Raw genomic sequence first — 12,801 nt, forward strand, 5'->3', positions numbered from 1 at the left:
GGTCAGAATTTGGCGTAAACAACATGAAAGCATGGATCCATCCTGCCTTGTATGGAGCATCTTTGGGATGTGCAGCCGACAAATCTGCGGCAACTGTGTGATGCCATCATGTCAATATGGACCAAAATCTCTGAGGAATGCTTCCAGCACCTTGTTGAATCTATGCCACGAAGAATTGAGGCAGTTCTGAAGGCAAAAGGGGGTCCAACCCGTTACTAGCATGGTGTACCTAATAAAGTGGCCGGTGAGTGTATATACTGTATATATGTTTTCCCGAACATTTGAGCACATAAATCCATTAGATGTCGGTTTTGCAAGCCTGCGCGAAAATCTCGCAGTACGGATGCCATACGGATTACATACGGAGGATGCCATGCGCAAAATACGCTGACACACCCTGACTACGGATCAATATTTTGGGAACATTTCTCCGTATTACGGCCGTAGTACGGACGTATAATACGTGGCGTATTGTCTTACGCCAAGTGTGACGCCGGCCTAATACAGACGAGAAAAGAACGGTGATGGGAGCTGCCCCATAGATTAACATTGGTCAGAGTTCTATGCCATTTTTTATCGCATAGCACTCGTCCGTGTTACAGGCTAGTGTGACCCCAGCCTAACACCACCCCCAAGACTTATTGACAGATTTCTGCCTATGCACAGTGTACACAGAAAGCTGCCAATCAGTGGTGTTATACAGAGCTCAGCATTCAGAGAACTTCTAGATCTGCAGCAGATAAAACAGTGATTTTATCAAAATTGCAGCAAGGAGCCCAGAAAGTGAGACATCACTGGTATCAGGATCTCTGCCCCTACATCATACTGCTGTCATATGTGATATTTAAACCCTGGTGACAGATTCCCTTTAATCACTTATAACCTCACCTACCTCTTTAATCAATCATATATATAATATAATTTCCTAGCTTGTCTTCAGTCCGGACCGCATGGCGGCACCTGCACAGTAGCGTCTATGGGCAATCTGATAAATCCTACTGCGCAGACACCGCCGGTGCCATCTTGGTGAAGACAATTTTTTTTTCCAGTGGGGCCTGTACATTAGCATCTATCACTTTCCGAATTATGCTACTGCACAAGCACGGCCGGCGCCATTTTGAGGAAGAATTTATTTTTTCTAAAGAAATTTATATGACTAAATAAAAAAAATATGGATATTATAGATCTGATCATGCTACACCGCCGGCGCCTGCATGATAAGCCATCAGCATGAATACCTAAGCAGAGCACCACATGAAGCCCCCACAGGCCGCCCCGGAGGACGAGCGTATCATTGACACAAAACTGAAACTAAAGATTAAACAACAACCACAGGACGGATTTCATCACCAGGTATCATTGTAGTCAGTATAATGGCACCGACCTGACACTGTCTGTAGGTTACTGAGCACAATCCTGCTGACAGGTTCACATTAACATATTTTCCTTAGTGCTGGAGCCCAGTCCTCATGGACCTTCTCTCCCTGCCTGCATGGTGCCAAGTGTAACGTTTGGTGCAGGAGAGATAATACTATGGGGTGTTTTTCAGGAATTGGCCTAGGTCCCTTAGTTCCAGGGACAGGAAATCTTAATGTTTCAGCATATAAGACATTTTGGACGATTGTAGCTTCCACTTTGTGGGAACAGTATGGGGAAGACCCTTTTCTGTTCCAGCATGACTGTGCCGCAGTGCACAAAGCAAGGTCCATACAGGCATGGATGGGGGAATTTGGTGAGTAAGAACTTTACTGGCCGCACAGATCCCAGATCTTACACTTTCGGAATGAATTTGGAATGTAAAACTTTCCACAGCCGCAGCCCAAATCTTGTAGTCAACTTCTCAGAAGATCGGGAGCTGTTTTAGCTACAAAATCTGGACCAACTCCATATTAATGCCTATGGGCTTAGAACGGGATGCGGTTTATAGATGTAATGTGTAGGTGTCCCAAAACTTTTGTCCATATAGTGAACATGAACTTCATATAGGAGAGAAATCCTATAGACTTTCCCAAGCGTCCAACCCGCGGAGCTGCTGGCTATCCACACTCATCAGCCCCTTTCTGTAGTGCTGCTGTCCTTGGTACTGAACAGGGTTAAGCGTAAGCCGGTGTGGTCCTGAGCTCAGGGCGTGACTGACCTCCATAGGGATGCGATGTAGAATAGGAGGATCCTCATCATTGACCCTCCTCTCCCTCCATCAACGCAAGATTCAGCCTCCTACACTCACCCACCCCCAAAGCATCAGAGCAGTGCACCATTGGGCTCTGTCAGTCTTTTCAAGGGGGAGAATTAAAGGGTCTCTGGGCTCATCATCCCCATCCCCCTTCTACTTTACTCAAGTCCCCTATCTCCCAGAGACTACAATTAGCCAGATGGGGACTACGCAGAAGCTGTGACAGAAGGCCTTGGGGACCGTAGACTCCTGCACTATTGTGTAAGGCGAGGAGAAGACCAGGAAGACATCGCTGTAGACTGCTGTCATTAAGGTAACACTTAACGATCTGACAAAATGCAATAGTGTATCTTGTGTAGGTATAATGTGCATCCATGCACCCAGGGTGTCTGCCTGCTCCTGTCATCGTGCCCTCAGTTCTAGGCAATATGTACCATTTAAAGGCTGCTTGGATGCAGATTTGGCTGGATTTCATATATATATGGTGTCTTCACATGCAGAATCCAAGTGTATTGTGCGTTTTCTCTGAGGTTTTACAAATAGGCCTTTTCCCCCAATGATGACTATGTATGTCTGCTGTAGGAACAGACGGATTGTGCAGCCTCATATTCACTGACATGGGCGCACAATGCCAGGATCATCGTGCTCACACATCTGATATTGGCAGCGATTAAGGATACATGGGTGGACAAAAAAGAGAAGGAGCTATAGGATCCATTAAATATATGTGGGAATATCCACGATACATCTAGACGACTAATGGAGCATATGTCCACGATCAGAGCCAGGTACATAGAGAGATACAACAAAATGGACTCAAGCTTTGGAGAGATGCACCAAAATGGAAGGACAGCAGCCTTAAAGAGAACAGATGGGCTGGAGGGTGGATGGCAGAAGGATACTTGACAATTTCACAGAAATTCTACGCAGAAGTCTTCCAAAATGAGCTTTTTGTGCACGCATCAATCTAAATGAAGACAGAAAGACAGATGATGGGGAAATAGTTACAAAGCAGGGCTCAGATGTTACTGGTTTTAGTCTGCTATAGCACCATAATCCACACTAGAGACGTTACAGGGTTAAAAAGTGAAACTTCTCGGTCATCTAATTATTAACTATTTAATATATGCACTGAATTTGTAGCTGTACATCTTGCCTATATTTTCAGTTCAGGCTGTTATTCTGCATTGAGGCAGGAAGGGGCAGTAGAAGCTCAGTCTAGAACAGGGGGGTGTGGTATTCCAGGAGTTGTACATTCGGCTTATCTATTATTATACTCACATTTCTATACCTCCCTGTATTTGTAAGGAGATGGACATACTGCCCACGTTCCCCTTTGAAGACAAGTGTATTGCTGTATTGTATAATGTGTGTTGTGACATGCATTTGTGATAGATGGTGGTTTGTCTGATAGTAAGGACAGTTAGGGTTAATGGTTTGGACTTGCTCAGAATGGGAGAGGCTAAGGTGAAGGGACAGAGACAGATTCATGTCAGGAGGAAGGATAGGGCACAGTGTGCAACAGAAAGAGACCTAAGGTCTGACTAGTGAGCAGAGCTGCGTGACGTGGGTGTCCCTCACATGAGTGGAGACCGAGGTAGTGGATAGCGAGATCCATAGTAGAGTAAGGGTTGTTGTGGTGAACACACAGCAACTTGGGGGCAGAAGCGAGTAAGCCTGGAAGAAGTAGATGCTCCATATTGTAAAGCAAACTTTCATGAAATGATGCACTTGATATCTATTGTACATAGTTCCTGCCAAGTTACTGTTCAGTTAAAAACTGTTTATTGTTGGCTGGTGGTCTCCCTCATTGAACTTTACACCATGTGGTCCTAGCCAGTCTAAGTCACTGGTATCAAGCGACCTGCAAGGGCATAGTGCCCCTCATAGACAAAGCACAGACACCCAGCCAGGACCCCCATCTTCATGTAGCATGTGGGGCATGGAAGAAGAGTACCTTGCCCAAGGCTGCCTCCTCACACCATGTTACACTTGACATAGTCGGCAGGATCGACGCTTGCACCAGGAAGAACGTAGGGATGCAGGGAAAACTTGAGTTACATGGAGGATGGCAACCATTACGCGGTCTAAGATGGAGTCGAGTACGAACTTTAACATGGCTGTTAGTGGCACTGTACCACAAAAAGGACCTGCCCATCGTGGGCCTGTGATGATGTGGACTGTCTTGCCCCGTTCCTGCTCTGAAGACAACTGCCGTCCTGTTATGTTAGTGTCATGCATTTTTATGCATTTAATGCGTATGTATATAATCTTTATGTACTGTGATATAACAATGGGTAGAATAGCGGGGTTAATGCGGGAACACCATTCTAATGTATAGGAATAAATGTTACAGATAAAAGGGGAAAAGTTATTAGTAATATACTGTTAGGATAGAAAATAGTTAAACAGGAAGAGGAAGCATTTCCTGATTGAAGTGAGTTGGTAGTAGATGAAAAGGTAGTTCACTGTTCAGGTCAAGTGCAGTGGGCTGCTAGGGCCAACATGGGCCTATCACACGGGGCAGTGTTTTGCCATATAACTCTCCGATGCGGATCTGTTGTTGGTCCCGGACCATGAGACTGGCGTCAAGTCCATCGGACGCATCACTCCTGCAGAACTGCAGGGAAACATGGACTCCCACTGTCTAAAGCGGAACGTAATTAAATATGGGTGCACTGCCCTTGGTGGAAAGGAATCCCTAGAGTTAGTGAAGAAACAAGGAAAAGGGATGCTCCATGCAGAACAAGTGCTAGGGTAGGAAGTTATGTCCGGTACCTGAGGGATAGACTGCAACCTGTCGTGCCCTACCCTAGATGCTCTACTGTAATAACCATGAACTATTAAGTAAATGTTTGACTTTTGAAAAGCACTTGATGTCACCTGGATTGTGTGCAACGGTCCCGGAAGATGGAAGCCCGGAGCCAGTGGAGGCCTATGACCCAGAAGTGAGTGTGATGCACCCCACACCTGACATCACACTGGGACTAGGACACGATTTTTCTGTTGGGTGCCCGAGCATGCAGGAGCAGCTTACAGGTGTAGAAGACATGAAAGGCAGTGAAGAATTGTCCAGCCTCCCAGAGGTTTTGCCTACAGAGAGGAGTGTCTTATCTGCAAATGCCAGCCTGAAGTACAAGGTGTCCACTCCAGTAGGGCAAAGTGGAAGGAGAAAGCCTGACCAATAAAACATCATGAAGGAAAACGGGCGGAGGTGACAGAGAAATGGAATGGTCAGCTTACGGAGACCCTGCCCAGCGAAAGGTGGGGGCAATGATGTGGGATGCTGAGCGTCAAAGAGGCCTGTGCCATTTGTTGGTGGTGAGTCAAGCGAACAGTATTGTGCAGTGATAACGTGGGAAGTTATGATGGCGAGCAAAGGAATCGGACTAGTGTGGCTGCAGTAGCTGATGGTGATGGTGGAACAGGAGCTGGAGGAGACCATCATGAAAGGGGTGATCAATTGTCTAGGTGGGGATCACTGGTGTTACGCGGACAAACAGCATCGTCGGTTGGCCTCGCTCTGTGATGGCAGTGTAGCCTAAGGGGTCCAAGGTCTGCAATCAGAGGAGAGGATAAGGCTGGGTGGTCACCGGGCTCATTACTAGAAGACCAGAAGTTGGGCTGGAGCTGGAGGTCGGGCAGTCAGAAGCTGGAAGAGCTCGAGTTGTGCTAGTTGCACTCCATGTTCAGAAAAGTTTAAGGTTTCTGAGAGCTACGATCCAGTGACTCTATAATCCACGTATCTGAGACTCCACACTGCTAGCCACAGGCTGAACTTGTTGCCCCTACCCATAAGTTTTTCTGCGCTCATTGCGCATTCCCATTGCTGGATTGAGAGGTGCTGCAGTGGCTGGAGGGTCCTACAACCTACTTAGCCCAAACCAGGATGGACGTTGCCCCTAATGGACTGTGTTCCTGTCTCTTGGACAGCTGTGAGGTAATGTACTGTATGTCCTAATTGTTTATGCTACCCTCAAAGGGATGGACTTTGTGGTTTGTTTGTTCCAGGACTCTTGCCAAGAAGAGTCAGATCAACCAGAAGGACTGATGTCGTGTTAAAAGGACTTGGATGGTCGCGGTTCCTGGGTCCTAACCAAGTAGAACTGGGTCAATGTTACCCTATAAGGAAAAGAGGACTCAATATTGTTTAATATATTGTGTGTGTGTGGTGAGACGCTTGGTGTCTCCCAGGTTTCGATTGACCAAAGACGGCAATCAATAAAGAAGGGGGAAATGTAAGGACATGTGCATACTTTCTACATTCCCCCTTGAAGACAAGCATATTACTATATTGTGTAATATGTATTTTGACATGCGTTACTATGGATAGATGGTATTTTGCCTGATAGTAGGGACAGTTACCGTTAACAATTGTGAGTAGCCCAGGGTAGGAGAGGCAAAGGTGAATGAACAGAGACAATTTCCTGTCAGGAAGACAGATAGGGCTCAGTATGCAACAGAAGTAGACCTAAGGTCAGACTAGTCAGCAGCTTGATGTGATTGGTGACCGAGGTAGTGGATAGTGAGATCTGGAGTAGAGAAAGGAAAAGTGAGAGGACAGAGTGATGTACCAGAGACAGGTCCAGGGATAGGACAATTAGCAGTATGGCCTCTAGTTCACCAGGCAGAGAGGTAACAGGCCAGGATGGAATGGGAACATGAGACGAAGAGAGTGCCCCAGACGGTAGTTCCAAAGAGTCAGCAAGCAAATAGGTTATGTAAGGGCCTTAATGGCAAAATAGTTCCCCTAATGGACAGGAGTATGCGGAACTGAGGGTTAAGTACAGGACTTTCACTTACTGGACTGTGAAAATAAACAAAAAGAGAGGGCGTTAGATGTGAAGAATGTTACAACACATATGCGTTGGCGGAAGAGGTGTTCAACTCACCTCTGGTAGTTGTGTATACCAGGCACAACCCTAATGCTAATGAGAGCGAATGAGGGCAGTCCTGGAGCTCTGCAGCACCTTCCGTCTGCTCCTGGCATCCTGCTCTGGAGCCATGATACAGTGAAGAACGATGAAAGGTGGGCAATAGAAATCCATAGGGCACCACAAGTCAGGAATCACCCATGTGTGAAGATGCTCCATGTTGTAAAACACACGTTCATGAAGTTATGCACTCAAAAAATATTTAATGTTGGATGGTGGTCTCCCTCATTGAACTTTACACTATCTGGTCCTGGCCAGCCGAAGTCATTGGCATCATGCAGCATCATGCTGCCAGCAAGGCCGTAGTGCCCCCGTATACAAAGTCCATACACCTAGCCAGGACCCCTATCTTCGTGTATCATGTTGGGGCATGGAAGACAAGTACCTCCCCCATGGTTACTGCCCGGCGCCATGTTACATAGTCATAGTTACATCTGAAACTGTGCAAACGTGATATTTTTCAGCCATAGGCGTAGAATGGTGCATATCTTGTAGAGTCTTATTAGAGAAAGCAAGAATGAGGCTAAAGGACTCCATCTCTGTGGCCACATTGTGTCGTGTGGTGGCCGATCTGTGGACACCATGGTGCACAGAAGAAGCTGAGCGCAGAATGATATACAGGTTTGTGGATTAAGAGTCTGAGTAACTTATATTTTATTCATTGAAATCCCTGGTGTTTATATGTGTAGCGACTTAACGCTATCTCTGCATGCACAGTCACAGAGAGAAGACTGTCAGTAACTAGTAGAACCACCCACTGGACTTATATGCATACAAATATCAGAGATTTCTATGAATAAAATAATATTTGTACTTAAACTTTTCCCTCAAAATGATCAGGTCCTCCTGCTCTTTAAAATCCTGCCTGCAGATTGGAGACCATATTCAACATGACAGTTTCCCTTTAAGGGTGGCTTCATCTGCCTCTTCTGTTACACAGATGACCTTACTACTAGGCTTCTGAGCACCATGAAACTTAAAGGGAACCTGGCACCATAAAAATGCGTTATTAACCTGCCTGGCGCTCGCATTTAGACGAATGCTGCAGGGAGAAAATTATCTATATTCCTCGTCCAGTCACAGGCGTGGTGCCGCTGCAGGCTCAGTCACCGTCCTATACAGAGCAGCAGCTGACACCGTGCCTCCGGCCCTGACAGACACTGGCTCTGCATCAGAGCGGTGACTGAACCTGTGCCTGAACACCGAATCCTGCCGGGAGGAATAAATTCCATTTTCTACCAGCAGCATTCAACTAAGTGCAGGCGCCAGGCAGGTATCGCTATTACCTGCAGATTAACCCCATATCTGCATGTTAATAGCGGTTTTTCTGGTGACAGGTTCCCTTTAATATTATTGTATAGCATTATGTAAGCACTGTATGGCAGTATTTATAGTGTGTGCCACTATACAGTATATTCATCCAGCATAGCGCAATGGTTTTTAGGTTCCATTTTGTATGGCACTTCTAATTAGGCACGGTTTCATAAGGCTATTTATACACCAAACGATAATTTGGAAGGGAACAGAATCAGATTCTGGCAATAGTGTCCATGACTTATGTAGCATTAAAGGTTTCTATGGAACACGACTGGATACATAGGTGCCGGAGCACAGAAACATTGTCATAGTCACTGATGTGTGGAAGATACATCGACGACACAATTCATTCATAGCCATAAAGTCCCATAACCACAGCAGATCCCTACACTATATTGGGGCAGACAAACCAGTAACACATGTGGCATAACACCTTTCCAGGCACTAATAACCTTAGCATTGGGTAAACATTGAAACTTGAACTTGTAGTCCTTATACAAATTAGTTTGTAAGCAGGGGGTAACTTGAAGTTCATGGGTCTAATGCAAAAGCTACAACGGGGCCCCCAATTATTGAAAGTTTTTAATAGCACTGAACTCTTTATATAGGCCAAATGGACTTTTTGGACCCCCTAGGCTCGGGGGCCTGGGTTCCCCTGCACCTATTGTAGTCACACCCGTGGCCATAAGTGCCCAGTGGGCAGTCCCAAGCCAGGCAATATTTTTGGCTGTCATTACGAAACCCTTCCTCAATGACCTCTCAGTGTTGATTTGGATTTCAGGGCACGCTGACTTTGCAATGCACTGATGCTGTCAATCAGCACCAAGTGGGATGAGTTTAGAGCACTTAGCTGCCTTGGGAACACCCAATAGGCACTTACAACTTAAAATGAATTAAAAATATTTTTTTTTTCCGCAATGCTAAGTTGTTTTCTTGGTTCACATATCTTTAGGGCTCTTACCTGGCAATGGTGGTAGAGGCAGGTTTTCTCCCCTAGAAGCAGTCCCTTACTTTGTACCATGTACAGGCGCATAGTGCCTATAGGGCCGTAATATGGCATATAGGTACTCTTTGTGCTGCCATACCATGCCACGTGCATGGATCCTAATGTCGATAAGTAAATATAATGTTATTTTATCGTGATTTACTGCGGTCAGCATGCTGGGCAGATGTACATGTGTGTTCATACACAATGCTGACGGTCTGCCTTTCTTGGTGACGGTACGTCTAGCTTTGCAGTTATGATAGTTGTAGGCTTGTGATGTGCAGATCTTTTGAGTTTTAGTCTCTGTAGAGATAATAATTTATGTGTATTTATATGTCTAAAGGCAGAAATGCTGAGCACTCACAGGAGTGGATCAATGTTAATTGATTATTAGTAAGAAAACATTAAGTGACAGATAATATGAAAGCCTAGAAGCGCTTAAAACAGTCAGGAGGGGCAGATTGTCCCTGAGAGATGAGGTTACACCAGCGAGGTTCTCATGTAAGCTCTGTATCACGGGGGGTACTTAATAAATCGATTACTCCCAACATGGTTTTGTTCTTTCTCTTTGCAATGCATAGACTGATCCATACATAAACAGTCACACTGCAGAAACTAATACATATAGCAGGGTTAGATTTATCATTAAAATCTCTGTTAGGGCTCCTACAGACGTTCGTAAGACTCTGCCCGAGCAAGGACCGCAGTGCGCACATTGTCCGCGAGTCTCCCAGCACAACTCGACAGCCCCATATAGTGTATGTCCATGCATTGTGTCCATGCATTGTGGTCCGCACTCGTGCCGATTTTCAAGGACGTCTACAGGAACCCTTTAAGTGAATTGTGCAGCACTGCCAAAATAAAGTCCATAAACTCACAGTCCTATGTAACACTTTGTGACATTACCCCAATTCTGTGACAAACTCATGTTTACTACGGCTATACAAGCTTCAGTTTTTTAGCGCCTGAATTCTGAGATCTGTAGTTTGTCAAGGGGCCACAGTCAAGACTTCAGTCCTGCACAAAAGGAACCTATCCGATTCATATCGCCTGATCCATGAGCAGCAATATTATGGGCACCACAGTCCCCCATACAGTATTATAGGTACCACATAGTCCTCCATACAGTATTATGGGCAACACAAAGTCCTCCATACAGTATTTTAGGTACCACATAGTCCTCCATACAGTATTATGGCCACCACACAGTTCTCCATGCAGTATTATGAGCACCACATATTCCTCCATACAGTATTATGGGCACCACATAGTCTTCCATACAATACTATGGGCACCACACAGTACTCCATACAGTACTATGTGCACCAAATAGTGCTCCATACAGTATTATAGGCCCCATGCAGTGCTTCATATAGTGTAATGGGCACCATATAATGCTCCATACAGTATAATGGGTCCCATATAGTGCTCCATTCAGTATGGTGGGCCCATATATTGCTCCATACAGTATAATAGCCCCATAAATTCTTCATTCAGTATAATGGGCCATAAGTAGTCCTCTAAACAGTATAATGAACTCCATATATTGCTCCATTTAGTACAATGGAACCCACATACAGTATTATGGACCCTATGCTGTGCTTCATAGAGTATAATGGGCCCCCTATATTGCTCCATACAGTATAATGGGCCCCATATATTGCTCCCTAAAGTATAATGGCCCTGCTTTGTTGCTCAAAACAGTATAATGAGCCACATATAGTGCCCCATACATTGTAATGGGCTCCCTATATTGCTCCAATGGTATAATGGGATCCATATAGTGCTCCATCTACTATATAATTGTCTAAGGGTACTTCCGTCTGTCTGTCCTTCTGTCTGTCTGTCTGTCGCGGTTATTAGTTCGCTGATTGGTCTCGCCAGCTGCCTGTCATGGCTGCTGCGACCAATCAGCGACGCGCACAGTCCGGAAAAAAATGGCCGCTCCTTACTCCCCGCACTCACTGCCCGGCGCCCGCATACACCCCTCCGGTCACCGCTCACACAGGATTATTGCCGGCGGTAACGGACCGCGTTATGCCGCGGGTAACGCACTCCGTTACCGCCGCTATTAACCCTGTGTGTCCCCAACTTTGTACTATTGACGCTGCCTATGCATGGATCAACATGTTAGGGCATGTTAGGTTAGGCTATGGGTTGAACTAGATGGACTTACAGTCTTCCTTCAACCTTAATAACTATGTAACTATGTAACTATGTAACTATATGCGGCATCAATAGTAAAAAATGTAATGTTAAAAATAATAAATAAAAAAAAAAACCTGCTATTCTCACCCTCTGTAGTCCGCTGAGCCGCTCGCGCCGCCCGCCATCTTCCGTTGCAGGTTGCGGTGGCAAAGATGGTATGGCAGAAGGACCTGCCATGACGTCACGGTCATGTGACCGCGACATCATCACAAGTCCTGCGCGCCTGCGCGGAAAGGACCTGACGTGACGTCACGGTCATGTGACCGCTACACGGTCATGTGACTGCGACGTCATCACAGGTCCTGCGCTCAGACCAACCCTGGGACCGGAAGCTGCCGTGGACTACAAGGGGCTCTCAGAAAGGTGAGTATATGTTTATTTTTTATTTTTTAACCTGTGACAAATGTGGCTGGGCAATATACTACGTGACTGGCCAATATACTACGTGGCTCTGTGCTGTATACTACTTCGCTGTGCAATATACTACGTGGCTCTGTGCTGTATACTACGTGGCTCTGTGCTGTATACTACATCAGTGGGCAATATACTACGTAACTGGGCAATATACTACGTCGCTGGGCAATATACTGCGTAATTGGGCAATATACTACGGCGCTGAGCAATATACTACGTCGCTGGGCAATATACTACGTGACTTGGCAATATACTACGTGCCTGGACAATATACTATGTGGCTGGGCAATATACTACGTGGCTGGGCAATATACTACGTGACTGGGCAATATACTACATGACTGGGCAATATACTACGTGGACATGCATATTCTAGAATACCCGATGCGTTACAATCGGGCCTCCATCTAGTATAGTATAATGAGTTCCATATAGTGCTCCATACAGTATAATGGGGCCTCTATATTGCTCCATACAGTATAATGAGCTCATATATTACTCCATTCTGTATAATGGTCCCCTTATATTGACCCATACAGTAGAATGGGCTCCCTATATTGCTCCATAAAGTATAATGGGCCCCCTATATTGCTCCATACATTAAATAACCCCCTATATTAGTCCATACAGTATAATGGGCCCCATATATTGTTCTATACAGTGTAATGGGCCCCCTATATTGTTCCATACAGTATGATGGGCCCCATATAATGCTCTATTGAGAGAAAATAAATAATCAAATACTCACCTCTCCCCGCTCCCCCACTTCT

At 45.6% G+C, this 12,801-nt stretch overlaps 1 protein-coding gene across 3 annotated transcripts in view; it reads left to right on the top strand.

Annotated features, from left to right (window-relative positions):
• The first annotated feature begins 2,216 nt into the window (after positions 1-2,216).
• Positions 2,217-12,801, top strand: part of MAP3K12 (mitogen-activated protein kinase kinase kinase 12) — a 170,878-nt gene continuing 160,293 nt past the window's right edge. For all 3 annotated transcript variants that reach the window (XM_077297971.1, XM_077297975.1, XM_077297974.1), the window contains exon 1: positions 2,217-2,486. The gene's annotated coding sequence lies outside the window, so the exon portion shown is untranslated. The remainder of the gene's footprint in view (positions 2,487-12,801) is intronic.

This window comes from Ranitomeya variabilis, chromosome 3 (genome assembly GCF_051348905.1).
Source record: "Ranitomeya variabilis isolate aRanVar5 chromosome 3, aRanVar5.hap1, whole genome shotgun sequence".
Lineage (NCBI taxonomy): Eukaryota > Metazoa > Chordata > Amphibia > Anura > Dendrobatidae > Ranitomeya > Ranitomeya variabilis.